Source organism: Meriones unguiculatus, chromosome 5 (assembly GCF_030254825.1).
Source record: "Meriones unguiculatus strain TT.TT164.6M chromosome 5, Bangor_MerUng_6.1, whole genome shotgun sequence".
Taxonomy (NCBI): domain Eukaryota; kingdom Metazoa; phylum Chordata; class Mammalia; order Rodentia; family Muridae; genus Meriones; species Meriones unguiculatus.
In genome coordinates, this window is record NC_083353.1 from 10,240,453 (window position 1) to 10,265,315 (window position 24,863).

The following is a 24,863-nucleotide window of genomic DNA, read 5'->3' on the forward strand; positions in this document are numbered from 1 at the left end:
CATTCAGAGTACTAAATATCTTCATTAAGAAATTAGAGATGCTCCAAGATAACCGAGACCAGTGAGCACCATTTCTGAAGGGCAGAAGATCTAGAACTCCAAAACTGGAGAGTGAATGGGCAGCTGAAGTCAGAACATTGAGTTTAAGGCTTCCCTGGGCTAGAGGGGACAACCTGGGCTAGAGCTGGTCAGATTGGATCCGGGCATTCTGTGGATGCCTCCAGGCTCCGAGTGTGTTGAAATATTGACCCTCTGCACTTTCAACTGCACCTTCAACTTGTCCCAAGCAACACAGCAGTAGCAGGGAATGCATAACCCCAGGTACAGACACATTCTTACTCTAACAATCAAACAGGGGACCCAAACCTGAGAGTAGAAAACTGTGGGCTCTCTGAGATTAGTGCATACACCTGTAAGTGAGTTCATGGGCCCTTAGCGCTTTGCACATCTGCTTGTTAGTGAGTGCTTCTGTGAGAGAGTGCATACAGAGCCCCATATCTGATCCCTCTACACTAGCATCCAACGTCAGATCTCTCTCACACACCCCCCCGTTGTGGGCTCCATAGAGATTTCTGGGACAATGTTCTCAACTTTGAAACCCCTGACCTGTGGGTCTCCCAGGATTGTTCAGCCAAACAATTCCTGGAGCCAAGACGGTGCAACCCAGACAGATATGAACATTTGGAGCACAATACTGAGACAGTCCTATAGGAGAGTGAGGCATTCAGGGCACCTGTGCACACTCCCTGTGCCTGTGAACAGCAAAGGGCGCCTGCACCACAACCTGAGCTTGTGCTCCTCTCTTATACTCCACCCTTCCAGGTAGGCACCCCCCCACACACACACACTACTGAAATAGCATGCTTGCACACTTGAGACTTTGACCTTCCTCCATTACCTGCATCTGAAATACCAACACCCGCTCTCAAACCAGCGGACCTCTCTCATCTTCCTGAAGAACAACCCAGAATCCAGAGCCAGATGGACACAGTCTACAGTACAGGCACCAGAAACAAATATGAAAGGCTACTGACCATCAGATGGCTAGAGGCAGGCTTAAAAATGGATCCAACAAAAATCATCATGACTTCACCAGGAACCCGCAAACACAATGGATATTTTAGCTCATCAGAAACACAGGAAAATGATTTTTAAGCTCTGCTTATCAATTTATTAGAGGCACATAAAGAGGAAGGAAACAAAACTCTCAAAGAAATACAGGCAAATATACCCACACAAATAGAGGAAAATAAAGAGGAAACAAATAAAAAGAAATAGATGCCATCATGGAAAGACAAGTATCTACATTCAAACAGATGAAGGAAATGGTGCAAGACATGAAAACAGAATTAGAATCAATGAAGAAAACACAAACAGAGAAAACACTGGAGCTGGAGAACATAGAGAAAAGATCAGGAACCACAAAGGTAAGCATCACTAATAGAATATAAGAGATGGAAGAGAGAATCTCATGTACTGAAGATACAGTTGCATAAATTGATACATCTCTCGAAGAAAAAGTAAAATCAGAAAAGTTCCAAACACAATACATCCAAGAAATCAAGGACATCATGAAAACATAAAACCCAATAATAATAGGCATATATGAAAAAGAAGATTCTAGGCTCCAAGGCCCAGAAAATATTTTCAAGAAAATCATTAAAGAGGAAATTCAAGATGATGGCAAAGAGCACGTACCATATCTGAGGGACACAGGATCCGAAACTCTGAAATTGGAGTGGTAGCTGAAGGCAGAATATCAACTTTGAGGCTTCCTGGGCAATAGGGGTCAACCCATGAGCTGAGACCATTTGGATCAAAGTCAACCTCAGATGTCTCCTAGGACTGAGGGTGGAGAATATTCACCCCCTTGCATTTCCCCTTGACAGACCTCCCTCCTTGGTGGAGGAGGCCCACACTGCCGAAGCATGGACTTCCTCCTCCATAACTGAGACAGCAGAGGCAGGTCTCCTAGTTCTGCAGCTGTATGGTAGCTGTATGTGCTTCTCAGGTCAGTGGGCAGCTGTACAGTCCTCTCAGGGCCTCCCAGAGGGTGGCTGTATCTGCATCCTAAGTATGCAGTGATGGTGGCCTCAGGGTGGCAGCCAACCCTAAAAAGAGCCTCCATGCTCCCCGATTGAGACAACAGAAGTGGCTAACCCAAATAAGGGTCTTCCTACCCAGTGGACAAACAGTGAACACCACTGAGCTGGCAGATCTGTCACACTCTCATTTGCCCCTGCAGGCCCATACCTGAGAGTAGAGAACAGTGGGAATCTCTGTGCTTTCTGATTAGGCCTGCTAGTGAGTGAGTGCATCAAGTGAGTGCTTGCAGAGCCACACATCCATGGTCCCTCTACTCTAGTAGCCACACACTGGATTCCTCCCACTCACACACCCAATGCGAGCAACATGGGGATTATTGTGACAGTGTTCTCAACATTGAAGACACTGTTCTGTGGGTCTAACAGTAGAATCAAGGCAAAAAAATTCTGGATCCCAGACAGGTCTGAATACCAGGAAGATAGTATGAAAGGCCTGTAGGCCTCTGAGGTAGTCAGGGCACCTGCTCATGCACATTGCAAACACAAACAGTGCCAGTACCCGCACCCCTACTGTACTTAAGCCCCACATTGCAGACATCTACATACTCTAGTGCCCTGTCCTTCAAGGAACACTTTTACACATATGCCTACACTTACTGCAACCTTTCTCCCTTAGCTACAGCTGAAACACCAACATCCATTCAAACCGGTGGACCTCTCTCATCTTTCTGAAGAGTACTCCAGACACCAGAGAAAGACAGACCCAGTCTGAAGTACAGACTCCAGAAAGAAACAGAAAAGTTATGGATAAGCAGATGGCTGGAGGTCTGTGTATGAACACATCCAACAAAAATCAGGACATTATGGCTTCAACAGCAATCACAAACATCAATGGACATGCTAATTCATCAGAAACACAGGAAAATGATCTCAATTCTAAGCTTCTCCAGATATTATTACAGGAACATAAAGAGGAAACAAAAAAGCTCTCAAAGAAAAACAGGCAAATACAGCAAAACAAAAAGAGACAAAGTAGAGGCACAATTAGTGGCATATAGAGAAGAAATGAACAAAACAATAGAGGCCATCATAAAAAGACAGATATCCACATTCTAACAGAAGGAAATGGTACAGCAGGTGAAAATAGAATTAAAATCGATAAAGAAAATACAAACAGAAAAACCCCTCAAGCTGGAGAACTTAGAGTAAAGATCAGGAACCACAAAGTTAAGCATCACCAACAGAATACAAAAGAAGGAGGAGAGAATCTCAAGCACTGAAGGTACACTTGCAGAAACAAGCTAGAAAAAAAAAAAAAACAAAAAAAAAACCTTAGCCAAAGTAACTTAAAGGCAGAGAAAAAATATCCAAATCCATACAATCAGAAATGAAAAGGGGGGACATAATAACAGACACTGAGGAAATCCAAACCATTTTACCACAAAACCTATATGACTAAAAATTTGAAAACCTAAGTAAAATGGACAATTTTCTTGATAGATTCCATTTATCAAAACTAAATCAAGATCAGGTTAACATATCAAATGGTCTGATATCCCCAAAGGAAATTGAAGCAGTCATCAAAAGTTTCCCTTCCAAACAAGAAAGCCCAGAACCAGATGGTTTCAGCACAGAATTCTACCAGACCTTCAAAGAAGAGCTAACTTCAGTTCTCCTCAGACTATTCCACAAAACAGAAACTGAAGGAACATTAACAAACTCATTCTATGAAGCCACAGTCACCTTGATACCTAAACCACACAAAGACCCAACCACAAAAAGAGAGCTTCTCTCTTATGAACATTGATACAAAAATAGTCAATAAAATGCTTGCAAATTGAATCCAAGAAAACAAAAATATTATCCAGTATGACCAAGTAGGCTTCATCACAGGCATGCAGGGATCCAACAATATAATCCACTGTATAAACATACTGAAGGAGAAAATCTACAAGATCATCTCCTTAGATGCCAACTAAAGCATTTGACAAAATCTAACATCCATTCATGTTTAAAATTTTGGAGAGATCAAGCATGCCAGCACGTACCTAAACATAGTAAGGAAAATCTACAGCAAGCCTATAGCCAACATCAAAGTAAATGGAGAGAAACTTATAGCAATCGCACTGAAAATCAAGGAAAAGGCAAGGCTGCACCCTCTCTCCCTATCTCTTCAACATAGTACTTGAAATCCTAGCTAGAACAATAAGACAACTAAAGGAGTTCAAGGTGATACAAACCAGAAAGGAAGAAATCAAAGTATCACTGTTTGCAGATGATATGATAGTAAACATGAGTGACCCCAAAAATTCATTTGGAAAACTCCTTCAGCTGTTAAACACCTTCTGTAAAGTAACTGGATACAACATTAAACAAACAAACAAAAAGACAAACAAAACAACTCAGTAGTCCTCCAGTGTCAAAAGACAAAAGGGCTAAGAAAGAAATTATGGAAACTACACCCTTCACAACAGTCACAAATAATGTAAAGTACCTTGGTGTGACTCTAATCAGGCAAGCAAAAGACTTGTTTGAAAAAATACTTCAAGTCTCTGAAGAAAGAAATTGTAGAATATATCAGACGATGAAAATATCTACCATGCTCATGGGTTAGTAGGATTAACATAGTAAAAATGGCCATCCTGCCAAAAGCAATCTACAGATTTAATGCAATTCCCATCAAAATACCAACACAATTCTTTACAGACCTTGAAAGAAAAATTCTCAACTTCATATGTAAAAACAAAAAACCCAGAATTGCAAAAATGATCCAGTATAACAACAGATCATCTGAAGGTATCTCCATCCCTGATCTCAAGCACTACTACAGAGAAATAGTAATAAAAACTGCATGATACTGGCATAGAAACAGAATGGCAAATCAAGGGCATTGAATGAAAGACCCAGACACAAACACACACACCTATGGATACTTGATTTTTTACAAAGAAGCCAAACCATACAATGGAAGAAAAGAAAAGAAAAGAAAAGAAAAGAAAAGAAAACAAGAGAAGAGAAGAGAAAAGAAAAGAAAAAAAAAGAAAAGAAAAGAAAAGAACATCCTGAACAAATGGTGCTGTTCTAACTGGATGTCTATATGTAGAAAAATGCAAACAGATCCGTATTTATCACCCTGTACAAAAATAAAGTCCAAGTGGATCAAAGACCTCACAATAAGCCAGACACACTAAAATCTGTTAGAAGAAATAGTGGGGATGAGCCTAGAACTCATTTAAACAGGAGACAACTTCCTGGACAGGACACCAAAAGCACAGGCTCTAAAACCAACAATCTATAAATGGAACCTCATGAAACTTAAAAGGTTCTGTAAAACATAGGACACTGTCATCAAAACAAAATAATGGTCTACAGATTGGGAAAGGGGTCTTCACCAACCTATATCTGACAGTGGGCTTATATTCAGAATATTAAGAACTTAAGAAGTTAAACACCAATAAACAAAGTACTGCAATTAAAAATGGGGTACTGAGCTAAAAAGAGAATTTTCAATAGAGGAATATTGAATGGCAAAAGAAAAAAAAACACTTAAAGAAATGCTCAACATCCTTAGTCATTAGGGAAATTCAAATCCAAACAAACCTGAGATTTCACCTTACACCCATCTGAAAGGCTAAGATCATAAACTCCATTGACAACACATGATGTTGAGGATGTGGAGGAATGGTAATCCTCCTTCATTGCCTGTGGGAATGTAACTTGTAGAACCACTTTGGAAATTAGTCTGGCACTTTCTCATAGAATTGGTAATAATCTTACCTCAAGATCCAGCAATACCACTCTAATGCATATATCCAAAATATGTTCAAGTATACAACAATGACATTTGCTCAACCATGTTTATAGCAGTTCTATTCATAATAGCCTGAATCTTGAAATAAACTAGATGTCCCTCAACTGAAGAATGGATACAGAAGTTGTGGTACATTTACAGAATGGAATAGTAGTCAGCAATTAAAAACAAGAAAATCATGAAATTTTAGGCAAATGGTGGGAACTAGGAAAGATCATCTTGAGTGAGGTAACCCAGAAGCAGAAAGACACACATGGTATATACTCCCTCATAAGTGGATATTAGTCATTTAATAAAGGATAAACATAGTAAAGTATACACTCTTAAAGAGGCTAATCAACATGGAAAACCCTAGTGAAGATACATAATCCTCTTTAAGACAGACAAATATGATAGACATTGGAAGCAGGAGAAGACAGAGAAAAGGAGAGGAGCCTACCACAGATGTCCTTGGAAAGACTCTGCTGATTATGGTATGGAAGCAGACGCTGAGACTCACAGCCAAACTTTGGGTAGAGTGCATGGAATCTTATGAGAGAAGGGGGAGATGGAAAGAACTGGAAGGAACAGGAGGTCCTAAAGGAGACCAACAATACTGAACCGTGTGGGCCCTACAGTGACTGATACCCCAACATAGGACAATGTATGAAAAGGACCTAACACAATGGCTCTTATATAGCCTGTAGACTCAGTATCCAAGCGTGTCCCTAGTAAGGAGAGCAGGAGGTTTTTCTGACATGAACTCAGTGACAGGCTCTCTGATGACATCCTCTGGTGGGTGGTGCAGCTTTTCCATGGCACAGAGGAAGACAATGCAACCAGTCCTGATGAGACCTGAAAGGCTAGACTCACATAGAAGGAGAATAGTACCTCCCCTATCAGTGGACTAGGGGAGGGTCATAGGGCAGGAAGAATAAGGGAGAGAAATTGGGAAGAGAAAATGGAGGGAGCCACAGCCTGGATACAAATTGAATAACTTGTAATAAATTATAATAATAAAAATGAAATTAGAGAGACAAATGAGCAACTTAACAGCACAATAGAAAACTCTAGAACAAAATGAAGTATACACACCCAAGATGGAGAGACAGCAGAAAATAATCAAATTGGTGGAAAAATCAATAAAGTAGAAACAAAGTGAATAATACAAAAAAAATTGATGAAACAAAATTTTATTCTTTGATAAAATGAATAGGAAAGACAAACTTTTCCCAAAGTAACCAAAAGGCAAAGAAACAGTAATCAAAAAAACAAAATAAGAAATGAAAAGGGATACACAATAACAGACATCAAGATAGTCCGAAGAATCATTAGCACATCCTTCAAAGACCTGTATTCTACAAAATTAGAAAATCTAAAAAAAAATAATTCTTGATAGCTACCAATTATTGAAGTTATGTCAAGATCAGACAAACAATTTAAATAAAACTACAGCCTCTGAAGAAAAATAGAAGCAATTATTATGATGTTCCTACCCCCAAAAGGCATAGAGATGGAAAGTTTTAGTGCAGAATTCTACCAGACAAGTCCCAATACTACTTTAAATGTTTCACAAAATAAAATCTGCAGGAGCATTGTCCAATTTAATTTATAAAGCCACTGTCACTCTGATGTCCAAACAACTCAGACATTCAACAACAAAATAGGTTTATATACCAAATTCCCTCATAAACAAAGATGCCAAAACTGAATGCAAAAACGTATCAAAAAGGTGATCCTCCATGGCCACATAGGCTTCATTCTAGAGATGCAGGGTTGGTTAAACATAACAAAAATCTGTCAATGGAATTCACCATATAAGCAAATTGAAAAAAGAAGAAGAAGAAGAGGAGGAGGAGGAGGAGGAGGAGGAGGAGGAGGAGGAGGAGGAAGAAGAAGAAGAAGAAGAAGAAGAAGAAGAAGAAGAAGAAGAAGAAGAAGAAGAAGAAGAAGAAGAAGAAGAAGAAATGAAGAAATACATGGTCATCTAATTGGACCCTAAAAAAGCCTTTGACAAAATTCAGCATCCCTTCATGATAAAATTCTTGATTAGGTCAGGGATACAAGGGACATACTTCAACATAATAAAGACTATTTTACAGCAAGCCTATATAGCCTACATCAGATTAAAGGAAGAGAAACTCATAGCAATTTAACAAATCCAGAGACAAGACAAGGTTGACCACTTTTTCCATATCTTTTCAATATAGGGAATGAGATTTAAAGTAGAATAACTAAAGTAGATCACAAAAATTTGAAAGGAAAATCAAAGTATCACCATTTGAAGACGTTATGATAGTATACATAAGTGACTGAAACGTTCTTCCAAGGACCTCTGACAGCTGATAAACACCTTCTGTGAAGTGGCTGGATAATACATAAACCCAGAAAAATCAGTAGCCCTCCTATATACAAACGATAAACTGGCTTAGAAAGAACTCGGGGAAGCACCTTTCACACAAGACACAAATAATATAAAATATCTTGGGGTAACTCTAAATGAGCAATTGAAAACCATGTATGATACGATCTTTAAGTCTTTGAATAAAAAACTGGGAAAATGTATCAGAAAACGGAAAAATCTCCTATGTAAATGGATTGATTCAATTAACATAGTAAAAATGGCTATTTTACCTATTTTACCAAAAGCAATCTACAGATACAATGTAATCCTCCTCTAAAGTCCAAAATAATTTATTACAGACCATGAAAGAACAATGCTCATTTTCATAAGAAAAACAAACACAACAATAAAAACAGAACAAAACAGCAGCAGCAGCAGCAACAACAACAACAAAACAACAACATCGCTAAAACAACCTCGAATAAAAAATATTCCTGAGGTAACACCATTTCTCATTTCAAGTTCTACTACAGAGCTATAGTAGTAAACACCACATTTTATAGGCATAAAAATAGAGGAGAGGAAAAACGGAATTGAATTGAAGATGAGAACACACTATGTACACCTGCTTTTTTCTTATATCTTGTACCTTGTATCTTTGAAAATTTAATGATACCAGTCAGTACCCAGGAAAGCAAAAATTGCAATTATAACATAAATTCTGCTTCTCTTCTCTATCACCGTCTTCATGGCTAAATCCACTTCTCTGGAAAGATTTAAATGTGGTATGTCACCCCAGAAATTTGATTTATTTATAGTTTAAGTTGAAGCTGGAAGTTACCATCTTAAGTTTATCTCTGCCAGTCATTAACTCACAAATGACACATGGAACAATATTCATTTTACATCTTAGCCACTGGGCTTTTAAAATTTCATTGTGATATTTATTGACATCATGGAATGTGCCTTAGTGAAGGTCTGCCTTAGTGAAGGTCTGCAGTCCTGCATAGTTGGCAAAGTCTATAAAATGCTATTTGTTTACAGAGCTGCGGAATGCCGTGCCTTAAAGATGGAGCTGGTTTCCGCCTTCCACCTTCCCGATGGTGAGTGCTCTCTGTCACAAACAACTCCATATTTGGCTAAGGCTGAGGATCTGGCTTTCTTTCGTGTATGTGGACCTATCTGCATTGTCCATGTGGCACGCTGGGGTTGGCTACCCAGAGGCTATTTAAGCTGTGGGCTGGCTTTCCCCAGGGTCAGATGATTGATCAAGGTTCCTGAATAAACTACATTGAGAAAAAAAAAATTGTTCTTTTCTTCCTATGTGTTAAAAACATTTGTTGTACTCATTTAAGTCAAGAAAAAAAATCCTAAAAACTAAGATTATGGGAAAGAATCCTTACCCATATTCTGTGTTTTTATCTTTACACATAATTCTGTGTTTTTATCTTTCTTCTCAGTCTAAAGACTGAGAAGAAAGATAAAAACACAGAAATTAAATTGTGTTCTTCATATTAAGGTGACTGGTAACCATGGTGATCTATTAGTTATGACATTATGTTTTCCTAAGGAGGTTTAAAGCACTGTTCAATTCTTTATATAAAAAGAAAGCGTATTTTGTATTCTTAAATCTTGTCATAACTTTCCCAAAAATCAGTGTTGGAGCTCAATAAGGGGAATTATTCAATATTAGGGAAATAATTTGATGTTAAACAATGTGAGCTTATATGTTTGTAAAGTATATACCTTGATATTGGATATGTTAATAGAGTATTAGACTATAAAAGAAAAAAAATAAGAGAACATTAATTAAGCATTCTTTACACTTAGAGATCTCTTGTCAAAGGAGGATTCTGTTGTCCTTAATGTGTGACAATTCAGGGTTATGCTATTAACTAGCCATTGGAGTTTGGCCCTGGGAACTGAAACCAGGACCTCAGTTTTTCAAACCTTCTGACTCAAATTCCCCAATGCTAAGATTACATTAATTCATTATCATGACTCACTGAATCTTAATTCTTTAATCTCCAATACTAGGATAAATATTGTATTTCCTCTATAAGTGTTTTGAAGACTAAATAACTTAATCTATACAAAATGCTTAGGGAAATGATAAGCTTATAAACTCTCACTAAATATTTTAATTTAAGTACTTTTGTTTGTTACTTTCTATATAAAACAAAATTGACAGGCAACACTCTGGTGAAGTTGAAGTTTCTGGTTTCTTAGAAGACTCAGTTTTATCATGTGATGTTTTGATTCAAGCCAGGCATGTGATGGTATACACAAGGTTGGCATGTAACAGGGCACATGATGGTTTATGTGAGCTCTCTTGTGTGAGGTATATGACTTCAAACAGCTGAGATCATCCTTGGGTGGACTCTTAGGAGAGGATATATAGAGAATCTCAGTGAGACATTGCTGTTTGGATATACATCTCTGTGCCTATCTTCATGCTTTGATACTTGACTTCACAGAGAGAAAAGTTCCAGAGAACTTTTCCAGGGTATCCAACTGAGCCTTGCAGCGTTTTGCTAATTTGTGGTGCTCATTCATGTTGCTGCTTGGTATTGCCTTTGGACTGAACTGCTGGTGTCCTGAATATTGAGTTTGGTACTCCCCTAAAGACCCATCAACCCTAATCAGCAGGAAGTGTATAAGAGAGATCTACAGCCATATTCTCTATTAATCTCCTATCTAAGTTCAGGGGGTTGGAAGGGAGGTAAATGTGTTTAAGAACCCTAAATAAAGTAGGTTTGGTGAAAAATCTAAGCCTGAACTCTGGTTACTGTCCAGTCTGTTAACCCTTGCATGGTTCTCAGTAAGTTTGTTTACTTTCAAAAAGACAACAAATAAACAAACAAGAAACAAAGAAACAAAAACAGAATATAAAAATGAAATCATGACTTTAAGCATTTTCAATGATATGAAATGATAGTCTTCCTCAAGTAAATTAAAATGCTATAACAAACAAAAGAAACAAATATCAAAGTTATCCATTATTAAATTACACTTTTAAAATGATATTTAAATTTCTGGGGAGTTAAAATAGTCATTAAAGTATTTGCTATGGAAGCATGACGCTCTCAGTTTTGTCTTCAGAAACCTGTATAACCAACGGTATACACTTGTAATACCAGCCCTGAGGAGGCAGACAGAAGCAAACACCTATGGCTCCATGACTAGATAACCTACAATAAGCAGTAAGCCATAACAGTAAAAGAGCCTACCTCAACAACAGCAACAAAAAAAGTGGATTGTTCCTGAGTGACAGCATCTAAGCTAGACTGTTGTTTTCAACCAGAATGTGAACAATATAAACATACAACTATAGACATGCTTTCACATCTCACCGATGGTAGTAATTTTTAAAGGACTTTGAAAGAAAGTATAATACAGGCAGTATTGTTACCATAATAATAATCTATATAGCATAACCTCCAGTGTAATTAATTGCCATTATAGTCATGATTATTTTTATAGTAAAAATGAGCTTTTCCTGAATATTTACATTCAACTAAATAGCCTTTTAAGAGGTTGATCTATTCACTTGAGCACTCCAAAAATCTCTATGAATGCTCTCACCTCATAGCTAACAGACACATTGAGTTACCAGATGTAGAGGTAAATTTTGACACAGGAATTTCTTATATCTGAGTCCCGTCTTTTGGACTAAATAATATACTTTTATAATAAATAACAGCTTAACATAAAGATTAGAGAATATTGTCAATGAAGGGAAGGCCTAGTGCTTTTGAACTCCTGCTGTTTTTACACAGGACCACAGTTCAATAGCTAGAAGCCACATGGTGGTGCACACCCAAACATAAGTCTAGTTCCAGAGGATTCGACTCCCTCTTTTGGTCTCCCAGAGCAGTGTACATTGATGGTGTCCCACACATCTATATTAGCACACACCCATAAACTTTCATAAACATAAATGAAAAATAAGTAGCTCTTTAAAAACAAAAAACAAAAAAAAAATGACTGTACTGGTAAAACAATGTCACATATATGGGAAAGTTACGATACATTTAATGAGTGGGTGGTGTTTAAAACTCAGTACAATTCAAAGCCCAAAGAAAAATAGGTTAAATAACCTAATGTTAATATTGCCCAATGCGATGGTTCAATCATTAATAAGGTAAACATTTCAATATTATTTTACAATTAAATTATTGGCTTAAAATTTTAGGAACATGAAAATATTTTTAATTAATTACTTTATTTTTAATATTAGTTACAGTTTATTAATTTTGTATCCCAGCTGTATCCCACTCCCTCATTCTCTCCCATTCCTACTCTCCCTCCCTCATTTTCTCCATACCCCTTTCCAAGTCCACTGATAGAGGAGGTCCTCCTCCCCTTTCATCTGACCCTAGCTTATCAGGTAACTTCAGGCCTGGCTGCAAAGTCCTCCTCTGCAACTTCTTATGTAACCACCTGCAGCCAGTCATCTGCCTCTACCTCTCCTCCTGAAGGTACTAATTCCTCTCTCCTTCCCCTCCCCCAAATAAGCTTCTTTTTTATTTTTTGGCTTGTTCTTTTTTATTTTTATTTTTATTTTAGTTACATTTTATTAACTCTGTATCCTAGCTGTATCCTGCTCCCTCATTCCCTCCCAGTCCCACCCTCCCTCCCTCATCTCCTCCTTGCCCCTTTCCAAGTCCACTGATTGGGGAGGACCTCCTCCCTTTCCATCTGACCCTGTTTTATCATATATCTTCAGGTCTGGCTGCAAAGTTCTCTTCTGTAGCCTAGCAGGACTGCTCCTCCTTTGGGGTATGGGGAGGTCAAAGAACCTGTATATACTATTTTTAAAAAATGTCCAAATTTTTAAATAAACAACTTTCATAATTTTCTAATATAGTGACTCAATATAGATTGGGGAAGATTATATATTTTATTTTATGTTCAAGATTTATTTTCACATGTATATGTGGTATGTGTGTGCTTGTGTGTAAGAAAACAGAGAATGTATGTATGTGACATGTTTGTGTTGGGTGTGTTTATGTGTGTGCATGCATACATGCACACACATGTGTATGTGCATGTGGAGTGTCTGTAGTGTGTGTGTGAGTATGTGTCACATGTGTCTGAGTGCTCACAGTATACACAAAAGTGTATTCTGAAGCTCCTGGAGCTCGAGGTAAAGGCAGCTCTAACTTATCCAGCTTGTATGTTAAGAACCAAACTCAGGTCTTATGAAAGAGCAGCAAGCTCTCTTAAATACTGAGGCATCGCTCCAAAACCATAGAATTTACATTTTATTAAAGAGTTTTAAAAGCTTATGGAGGTCAATCAATATTTTAGGTATTACAAAGGGAGTGTGATTGAGAAAGAAAGACTACTATCAAGATCACAATGCACACATTAGGATAGTGCCCATCATCTAAATTACTGAGAGTCTGACCTATTAAAATAATTATGGGATACTAAAGGGAACAATAGTTCCTAGATGAATTCTCTCTTTTTTAAAAAATTCCATTTTGTAACCATAATATTTGTGCAATTTATAAGGCATTACATGACATTTCCTTACATGGATGTTAATATATCTTGTATTAACAACTGCTGAGTGTTCATTCTATATGATTCTCAGTGCTGGAATGCAGAAAGAGAATGTGGTATGTGAACACAATGGGATACTGTTAGCCATAAGAAAATGTAGTATCTGGCTTTTTAGAAACAAATGCATGATCACAGGGGAGTTAAAAATTAGGTGCAATAAGCCAGGCACAGAGCATCAAGTACTATGCAATCTCACATATCAGTAAAGTCCTAAAATATCGACTTCACTAAAATTGAGGCAAGAATCAGTTATAGCAATCTGGAGAGTGCAAACTAAATGGCGGGCAGAAAGGCAGTGGAAGAGTTTGGATAATGATGGAGTGGGGATTTCTGTGGAAGGCTTCAGGTTTATGCATCCTGTCCAGCAGTGAGGAAAGTGACTTAATATGGCATGCCACATGATTATGGCATCCAATAATGACCTCAGAAATAATCTGGGTCTTAGTAAAATCCAATCACTGAGATCAACCTCTTTTCTTGGAATATCAACTTCTACTTGACAATATAGGTTGAGAGAAAATTACATTAAACCATTGACACTACCATGATCCAACACTAGTAAAAATTACAAATATGATTTCAGAAAGAGTATGTGTTATCTCTAATTAATTAATCAGTTAATAAATTTTATAGTGCTATAAATTGACCAGAGGGTCACACACATCTAGTCCAGTTACCTACCTCTGATCTTCACCCTGCATTGATTTTTTAACTTTGAGACAGGGTACCATGAAATTTCTCAAAGTGGTCTTCATCTAACTCTTTGGCCTTCATAGACCTTGGAGTTTTTATATTCCTGCTTCAGATCCCTGAGCAGCTAAGAGAAATCATTACTTGGTTTTGTGTTTTCTTATTTTTCTTTCTTTATTTTTATTATTATTTTGATTTTATTGATTTATATTTATTAAAAAAATGCTTGGTTTCATGAAGATAATTTCTTTCAGGCATAACCTGTACTTTAGCCTTCTTTACTCATCTCTCTGCCTTTCCCTTTCATTCCTCCAAATGGGAACATCCCTTCCAGTATCTTTTTAGTTTTCATATTTTATAACAGTTATTAAGACTGAGAAATCTATGTAGGGAAATACACTACCATCAAAACTTCCAAGGAAAACAAGGACCTATTTAAGTCTAATCTATATTTTAATGTTTAACGTAAGGGAGCTAAAGTAGTATGACAGTTATGCCTGTGAAGAATTGTCTCTGGGAGTTGAACTTCCAGATTAGATAAATGTGACTTAACCTCTATAAGTACCCTGAAACTTTTCTTCAGTCCTTGCTTTAAAAATAGCAATTATTATGCTTCTGTTGATTGCTATTACTTTATGTTCACTTGTACACTTCTTTGTGTCCTGGATAAAAACATCTTTCCTCATGGGACTTTAGAGATATCTCCAGACATTTTCCCTCTGGAGCCATAGATATAGCTCCACCATCTTGTAGAGGACATGAGTTTTCTTCATAGCATTCACATTAGGTGGTTAACAACCACTTACAGCTATAGATCCAGCTAATGTTCTTTCTACAGCTGCAGTCCATAAGCACACACCTACACACAAACACACACACACAGTTGTTCACACTCATACATATACAAATAAAACTTAAACTAACAGAAGTCTTTACTATGACCCCATTGGTTAATAATGTTGCAGATCTTCCTTATGAGTCACTGAGTTGGCTAAAATTTCCTCTTAAAGAAAAGTAAAGGAAGTTGCTCTATTGACCTATTGTGAAGATTGAATGAGTTAATTTATGCATAATACTTGGAAGAGTTAGTGGTAAGTACTGTCTGAACTTTAGATATAATGATTTCTGAATTCTAAATTGCCATAGGTGAGTCATATTTGAAAGCTAATATGGACAGATACACAAGGTCATATCCTTCAGTGACACAATGATTCTACCCCATATACCAATCATAAAAGTGATTCCCAGATTGATACTGGACTGTGAATTGTTCTCCATGAGTAAAGGTGAGACTTTGTACCTTCCTGAATTTTTTTCCATGCCTGGAAATGAAGTATGGATTTCCAAGTGTGTTGTTCAAAAAAAAATATAGTGGATTTTTGCCCATTTCTGAGCATGTAGTAATTTATTTATTTTTATTATAATGTGATTTATTACATGCAATTATTCAATAATAAATTTCCTTGAAATATGAAACAGATGTTTATTTGTTCTAATATTTTAGCGAACAGATTCTAGCTTAGAGGCAATTACCACTGTGGCTTGAATGAGAGAATGGCCCCAAAAGGCTAGTATGATTGCCAGTTGGTGGAACTGTTCAGGGAGGATTCCACGGTGTGTGCTTGTTGAAGTAGATATGTACTGGAGGTGATTTTAAAGTCTTAAAGCCCTGCCATTCCCAGTTAGCTGTCTCACTCTTGGCCTTCTGGTTAATTTCTACATGTAAGCTCCATTACCACGCCTGCCTAACAGTGCCATGCTCCCTGTCACGATGATCATGTACTTGCCCTTTGTAATTGTAATCAAGCCTCCAGCTACAATGTTTTCTTTCATTTTGGCTTGGTCATGATATTTTGGTACAGAAATAGAACAGTAACTAAGACAAACATCATAACAAGAACTTTCAGCCATTACACAAGAGTACACACACACACACACACACACACATATACAAAACATAATTCCTAATCAGTAGTAAAAAGACATAGTTATCATGCATACCATTGCTTTCTGTCCATTGCTTTCTTCATTCTGTCCATTGAGTTTTTTTTTTTTTTTTCCATTTTTTTTTCTTCAAAACAATAGGTATTGATTCTGCTAGCCAAGCCAGACCAAGTAAATTATCCCTTTAGTTCCTTGGAATTGGAACACAGAAAGGCCAAGGAAGTTAATAGTTCCTGTGCCTAAGAGTCTTTCTAAGACTCAGCAGTTGTTGCTAGCTAAATGGGACACGTGCAATTGAAAGACTTTCTCCATGTCAGTCTACAGGCAGGTTGAAAAAAAGAAAAAGTAAGAAAAAGGTAAGAAAGGCACTGTGTTGGGTGTCATCATTTATACTGTCTTCTTTTAGTTTATAGGATTCTAGCACATCAATCAGCCTTATCTGAGATCAGTGTGAGTTAGTTTTAGATTAGTTTGTTTCGTTCATTTGTTTGGAGACAAATTATTTTTGAGGTGCAATTTATTTCGCATCATCCTGATAACATGGTTGCACATATGTGGGAAATCAAAGGGTGTTCAAGATGAAGCACAGAGGCAGGAACAAGTGCCAACTGTTTCCTTACAGCATGCAAAACAGATGACCCTGAAGGAGTGAGATGGAATGTAGATCATTTAGGATCTTAATTGCAATGTGATGTTTAAGATACATTTTTTTTTTTTCTGTACATGATAGGCTGGGAAACTGACATGGATAAATTTTCACTTTAGGTAGCATACTTGGCCAATGCCATACGAAAAAGGCATACAAAGAAAATGGACTTTTAAGATCAGACATTATTGTACAAATTATTAAACAAATTTGTATCAGCCAGAAAGTGTGGAGTATATTTTATTCACAAAATCTCTGGGATAACTATATTTTTGTTTTATAGATGAAAACCTGGAATAAAATGAAAGCTATATGTGATCTGTGACCACAACTGATTTAGAAACAGAAATTCTTTTACAGTTTTAGAGCTATAGAAATTTTCAATAATGTGTTTTGCTTACATATGAAGAGTGCTCCAGGGAACTCATGACATTTAAGAAGATATTGTCTGAGACGTGACCCTTACTTTTCATTCTCTTTGCAACCAAGTCAAAGTTCATCTTTTTTTATCAATTTTATAAGCACCGTGTTTCTATTAAAAGATAAAAAAAAAAAAACAATTGAGAAAGAATTAGGGTCAAAATGAGCTGCTGGTGAAAATGAAAAAAAAAATGTAATAAGGCAAAAATAAGCTTGCTGTTAAATCATATCACTCACCTCTGAAACCCACATCCGATATCCTGATCTTTAAGCTATTGCTAAATCTTTACAGAAAAGGATTCTGTGGGTGGCAGGTACCTCCAGGAGGAGTATGGTTTTTGTGAATGAGAATGAGCCCCTTAGCTCATGTGTTGGAACATTTCGTTCTTAGTTGGTGTAGTGTTTTGGGAAGTAGAAGGAGATGTGGCTTCCTAAGAGGACGCATGTCGCTGGAAGTGGGCTTTGAGGATTCAAAACCTTACAACACACCCAGTAAGCCTTCTCTATAGAGTGACTGTGTCTCAAAGCATACGCTTGTAGTTACTGCTTCAATACCATGCTTTGCATGCCATGTTCCCTGCTTTATAGTCATGGACTCATCTTCAAAACCTCTAAGAAAGCCCAAATTATCGCCTTTTTCTAACAAGGTGCTTTGGTTAATGTGCCTTGTCATAGCAATAAAACTGAGACAGGGAGGCTAGTCAACTTCCTTGTGAGAGGGAACTACTGAATAAAAAAGAGCCCAACTTGTTGCACCACCACCTTCCTGGTTACAGCTGAACAGTAAAGTCATTCTTCAGTATGTACAGTTCATAACTTAACTGTAGGTATTTATGATACAGCCCTTGTTAAGAGTAATTATCTGACAGTTTTAACCAGTAATTGAATATGATGACCTAGTTTCAATGAAAACAAAAAACAAAAAACAAAACACTGGGTTGCCTGCTCGTTGATAAACTCCCCTTGGTGAGATGGCCTTACTAGGCCACAGAGAAAGAGGATCCAGACAGTCCTGATGAGACCTGTTAGGCTAAGGTCAGACAGTAGGGGACTAGGACCTACCCCATCAGTGGACTAGAGGAGGGTCATGGGGTGAGGGAAGAGGGAGAGAGGGTACAACTACAACCTGGAGGAGATAAAGGAGGAGGCTACAGCTGGAATACAAAATGAACAAATTGTAATTAATAATAATAATGATGATGAAAAATGTTTGATAAAGATAAGGATAATCTAAACTCTTGGGAGGGAAAAAATTAAATGAAAGTGAAATAAAAAGAAATGATATGTAGCCATATTGCCTGTTTGCTTTTAAATCAGACTGTATTCAGGGTAGAATTTTCCATTAGAAATATGTTAATTAGTTTAATTTACTAGTAGAAACATAACAAAACCGAAAAAGACACCTGCTTTAACATTTAATTTAATCTATCTGAAATACTACCAGTATATCACATAGTAAGTATGATTATTAATCGTGAGATATTTAACTTTGAGAAGATATTTATGCAGATGCTAAACCTTAATTGGAAATACTTGAGACAATATTTAGATTTCATTCAATGTATAATACAAATGTATATTTAGATTCCCAAATCGTTTTCAAGATTCTTAAAAGCTTTCCAATCATTAAACATAATAGCATTTTAAATTTAAATTAATTAAAATTAAATAATGCATATTACAGTTTTATTATCCTAAGCAATTTCGACCAAAAGTATTTCAGATTACAATTATTTTTCAGTTTCCTTTGCTTCCTTATCTTTCTGAAACAAATTTTTACTATGTTTCTCAAGTTGGCCTAGGAGCTAGAGTAATTGTGCTCCCTTAGCTTCCCATATGCTGGCATTATATGTGTATGTCAACTCGGCAAACATTATATATATATGTGTATGTATATATATATATGTTTATATATAATATATTTTAATATAAATATATATAATTTATATAATATAATTTTTATATATAAAAATATATATTTATATGTATATGAATGTATATATATAATTCAATTATATATTGAAATGTCTCATTAATAGGGTCTAAATAGAAATGTAAAATTTATATGTAATATAGACCTCATATACATAGCTTCAGGGTAATTTTCATATAACTTTGTGCAGTGAATACAAGTTTGTACATACTGAAAAACAAAAAAAAAAAGATGTCACTACCTCTATACTCATGTGGATAAGTTTTGTGCTTCGCATCAGCTCATTCTTGCTCAATGACAACCACCTCCGTTGCCATTGTTACTTCTTAAATACCATCAACTATCAACTCTTTCTTTCTTCCTTCCTTCCTTCCTTCCTTCCTTCCTTCCTTCCTTCCTTTCTTTCTTTCCTTCTTTCTTTCTTCCTTCCTTTCTTTCTTTCTTCTTCTTTTAAACAGGGTCAAAGGACTGGAGAGACCACTTAGCTGTTAAGAGCGATGACTACTTTTGCAGAGGACCCTAGTTCAGATCCCAGTCAGTTGCTCACAACTGCCTGTAACTCTGTCACCAGAGAAACTGATAACTCTGGTTTTCATGGGCATAGGTGCAAATGTACACATACACCAATACAGACAAACAAATAATTAAAAAAGTAAAACTTTTCTTTAAACAGGACATTACACCGGCCTGGAAACATCAATTATACTAGGCTATATGGCTAATCTATTTCTATCTAACCGATGCTAGGATGAGAAACAGTTGGCACTGTGCAAAAAGTGAACACTTTACTCACGAGGCCATCTCCCTAGACCTCATTCAACTAAAAGATTGATATTATAATTTATGAAGAAAAATGTATTTGCCAGGTTACTGCTAAAAATCATTCTACATTTGTTGAATTCACTTTCTCCACTTAAAAACAAATGAACAAACAAACAAACAAAAACAAGTATAGGGATTCCAAAGACTCTCATTTACTTATTTACTCTCACTGATTAAGGAAAGACCCAGAACACAAGCTCTACTTAAGATGGAATAGAATGGAACCAGAAGCCAGAAACTGCTTTATGATTATTTATTTGCTTATCTCTGGTCCTTATTTAGTAAGACTTGAAAGCTAACAAACTCAATTTAATTTTTTTTCTCTAACATTTTTCTGGAAGAGGCGAATGGTAGGAGCTAAATCATTCTACCTAATGGAATTTCATGTTTTACATTTCCCCTATAAACAAAGCATTGCACTCATATAAACTAATGTAGCTCTCCAATTTTAATGCAATGATTAGCTCACATTTTTGTCCTTTCGCTGTTGTGTTATTTAATAGAGAATCATTCCTAAAAGGTCATTGAACAGTCATATTGAAAGATAAGATTTGCATTCTACTGCTTATTTTTACAAACATTTCAATTTCTTCCAAGGTTTCTTTACTGAACATAGATGATTAGCAAAGACAATCTATTTACTAAATTAGTCTGATCTCTGCTTTCAAGATAATTTCTTTGTATTGTCAATTACTATAAAGATGAAAGGACACATAATATGGGTATCTGAATGTTGTTTTTTTGTATTTAGTGTTATCCACTCAGTAATATGGCTTCCTGAACAGAACGTGCAAATTTTAGTGGCCATTGTACTTACAGTCATACTACTACAACAAAATTTATATTCAATAACATAGATAATGTTTAGACTACCCATATTATGTTCTAAACACTGCTTAATGTTTAACTGGAAAAGCTCGCAGACTCCTTACAGAACAAACAAACTGGTATCATTAACTTCACTTGGTCTGCGAGGAAGAGAGAGACAATACCTCTGCTTCTTCAGTTCACTAGCATTGGCAGCCTTGCGATTTGACTGGGTTCATCTGACTTAAGGCTTGCCATCTTGTCATTATAATACATAGCCATGTCCATAATTAGACAAGGCCATTCATTAAGTGTATTAAAAATTTTATCGGAAAACCTATGCTAACTTTCAATTCAAAAACAAAAGAAATGAAATGATTGGTTTGGAAACAATGAACAAGGGCTGTTGATGAAGAAGGAAGGGATGACAAAACAACAAGTGGAATGTAGAGATTTCAGATGTCAGCTATGCTTTAAAGGACAACAGACTCGATCACTGTAGAAGCAAACAGTAGGATTGCAAAAAGCAGAACAGTAATAAAAGTGTAACGATTTGTGCATTTGGGGAAGTGTAAGAGAACATGTGTGTGTCTGTGTCGCAAGGTTTTTTTCAAAACCCTTGATCTTTAGTGTTTTATATGCAGTCACGTAAATTCTTGAAGTAGGTGATTATAAACCAGCAATAATTTGAGGAAGCAATGGTTGTCAAGCAATAATTATAACACACCTTCTCATAGACACTTCTACCCATGGGAAAAGACACAGTGACTTCAGAATCTATGCCTACATGGATGAAGCAGATCACAAACAAATGATGCATGCTTTGTTTAAAGGGCTTTCTGATCTTTTTTATTTCCTTTCATGATTCTTACACATCTACAGAAATAAGTATTAATATTCATGTATAGATGCTATACAAAAACAATCAGGGAGGTAGTAGCCTTTCTTTACTTTGTTTCTTTATAATGACCAACGGTGAAGTTTCCTGAGATTATTTTAGTGATTATGGTAAAATAAATAAACAAGCATTCAGTTTATGGTATGAGATACCTTCATTATACATGAACTCAGTTTGGATATTGTCTTCTCTATGATAAGATTTAGGTGGGATCTGGAAAAGAACATCCAGAGTGACCTATCTCAGAAGCAGAAAGATGCACATGGTATATACTCACTCATATAGACATATAATAGAGGATAAACCTACTAAAATCTGTACACCTAAAGAAACTAATCAAGAGGGAGGACTCTTGTAAAAATGCTCAATTCCTATCCAGAAAGGCAAAGAGGATGAACATCAGAAGGAGGAGAAAAGAGGGAAAAAATCAGGAGCCTGACACAGAGGGCCTCTGAAAGGCTCTGCCCTGCAGACTATCAGCGCAGATGCTGAGTCTTTTGGGCAACCTTTGGGCAGAGTGCAGGGAATCTTATGAAAGAAGTGAGAAACAGTAAGATCTAGAGAGGACAGGAACTCCACAAGGAGAGCAACAGAATCAAAAAATCTGAGCACAGGAGTCTTTCTTGAGACTGATACTCCAACCAAGGACTATGCATGGAGATAACCTAAGACCCCTGCACAGATGTAGCCCATGGCAGTTCAGTATCCAAGTGGGTTCCATAGTAATAGGAACAGGGACTGTCTCTGACATGAACTGATTGGCCTGCTCTTTGATCACCTCCCCATGAGGGGGGGAGCAGCATTGCCAGGCCACAGAAGAAGACAACGCAGCCACTACTGATGACACCTAATTGAGTAGGATCTGAAGGAAGGAAAGAAGGCATCCCCTATCAGTAGACTTGGGGAAAGGCATGCATGCAGAGGGTGGAGGAGGAGGGAGAAAACCACAGGTGGGATACAAAGTGAATAAAGTGTAATTAATAAAGAATTAAAAAAAGATTTAGGAAAACCCTATACCTACTTGGTACAAAGTACATGTATAATGAATACAATAAGCAATGAAATATATGAATCAAGTTTTCACAAATGAGATATTACATGTCTGGAATTCAATATTGCATATGTGTGATATCTTAATAGACACATAGGGAGTAAAATAAATAGGAAGTAACATAAAGCCAAATGAAGGGCATAACCTTAAACAAAATGGTCAGTACACTGTAGGAGTCACCATGTTGTTTTCCTTTAAAAAGAGTAACCGCCTTTAAGAAATCATAGCCTCCCTACACAGGTGTTCCTAATGGGTAGCTCAGGCATCGTGTGGATCCCCAGTAAAGGCAGCAGGAGCTGTCAACAACAGGCTCGGTTCGCTTGAGGTGAGCTGATGAGCTGGGGTGGGTTAGTAGAGGGAGTCTCCCATTTTCTGAGAAAAAGGATAGGCGGGGGGGGGAGAAAAGAGGGTGGAATCAGGAGGATTTAAATTAATTAATTTAAAAACAACAAAAAGAAAAATGCTAATCCCTCAAAAATATTTAAATCACCCAACAAAGAGATTTGTATATTTTCTGAGAAATAAAATTAAATATATATGATCAGCTTGTTGTCATTTATTGTGTTAAATCCTCTAGTGAATAGAAAGATTCCTATTGTCAAAAACAGCAATGTTATCTTAATATAGTAAGCATTATCCCCAAATTAGGCATTAGGATTAAAAAAGATTGCATAATATAAAGCCTATATTCTTTTGTCCATCTCATGCTAAGTCAGTATTGTTATCTAAGGTAATAGGAAACCTTTCCTGTCTCTGAAAATTTTTCATCAGTGGCAATACTTTTTTTTTTTGTCTGTGTGTTTGCTTTATATTTCAACATGTTTCTTAAACATCATTTTTTTCATGCAGCATAGTCTGAACACAGTTTTCCCTCCCTCTGCTCTTCCCAGTTTCTCCCCATCTCCTCTCCCATCTGGATCCATTACCATACCATTTTTTCTATTAGAAAACAATAGGCTTCTAAGATATAACAATCAAATGTAACAAACAAAATGTTATGAGAAAGAAGAAAGAAAGAAGAGAAAAGAAAGAAAGTAAAAGAAAGAAAGAGGAAGCACTATCCCTACTTGTCTGAGAAAGCACCAGATACATTTCCAAAGTGGTTGTACCAGTTTATATTCCCACCAGCAATGGATGAGGGTTCCCCTTTCTCCACAACCTCTCCAGCATGTGCTGTAGATATATACCCAAAATTTGCTCAAGATCACAACAAGGACATTTGCTCAAACATGTTTGTAGCAGCTTTATTTGTAATAGCCAGAACCTGGAAACAACCCGATGTCCATCAAGGGAGGAATGGATACAGAAATTGTGGTATTTTTACACAATGGAATACTACTCAGCAATCAAAAAGAGGAAATCATGAAATTTGCAGGCAAATGGTGGGATCTAGAAAAGATCATTCTGAGTGAAGTATCCCAGAAGGAGAAAGACAAACATGGTATATACTCGCTTATATAGACTTACAAGATATAATAAATATAATGAAGTCTATACACCTAAAGGAGATAAACAAGAAAGCAGACACTAGGTAAGATGATCAATCCTCACTTAGAAAGACAAATGAGATGTGCATTGGACATATGACAGGAGTCTACCTCAGAAGGCATCTGAAAAATCCTACCAAGCAGCGTTTCAAAACAGATACTAAGATTCATAAACAAACCTTCGGCAGAAGGGGAGTTAGTATGACAGGGAAATGACAGGAGCCCCACAAGGACCAAATATAGCTGGGCACAGGGTTTTTTTTCTGAAACTGTTTCTCCAATCAAGGACCATGTATGGATATAACCTAGAACCTTTACTCGGACGAAGCTCGTGGTAGCTCAATAACCAATTGGTTTCCCATAGTAGGGGGAACAGGGACTATCTCTGACAGGATCTCAAGGGCAGGCTCTTTGA